This window comes from Nanorana parkeri, unplaced genomic scaffold (genome assembly GCF_000935625.1).
Source record: "Nanorana parkeri isolate BGI_ZX_2015 unplaced genomic scaffold, ASM93562v1 scaffold3518, whole genome shotgun sequence".
Classification (NCBI taxonomy): domain Eukaryota; kingdom Metazoa; phylum Chordata; class Amphibia; order Anura; family Dicroglossidae; genus Nanorana; species Nanorana parkeri.
The window spans coordinates 17,197-17,578 of record NW_017309786.1 but is presented as its reverse complement, the minus strand read 5'-3'; the positions used below and the strand labels follow the sequence as shown (position 1 = coordinate 17,578).

General features: G+C 54.5%; 1 pseudogene; it reads right to left on the bottom strand.

Moving 5' to 3' along the window:
- The window catches only part of LOC108803236, a 28,000-nt pseudogene that overhangs the window by 14,290 nt on the left and 13,328 nt on the right, over nucleotides 1–382 (bottom strand).

Sequence of the window (382 nt, the reverse complement as noted above, 5' to 3'; positions counted from 1 at the left end):
ACGCCAGCCACGATCACACACCGTGACCACGCCAGCCACCATCACACCGTGACAGTCACATTTCTTTCTGATTCGTAACTGTTTTCTGTAACAATCTTTTCAACAAAATCCTTCAATTCAAGGATTCCGGCAGCACTGCGGACGAGCTAAAGAGCACCAGAGCAGGTTCCTCTGAAACCTCAAGCAGAGCTGTAATTGGGGTGGAGTGGGAAGAGAGAGATAGCAAAAGGTCACTGTTCTGGAGAGGGAGGGGTCACTGTTCTGGAGAGGGAGGGGTCACTGTTCTGGAGAGGGAGGGGTCACTGTTCTGGGGAGGGAGGGGTCACTGCTCTGGAGAGGGAGGGGTCACTGCTCTGGAGAGGGAGGGGTCACTGCTCTGGAG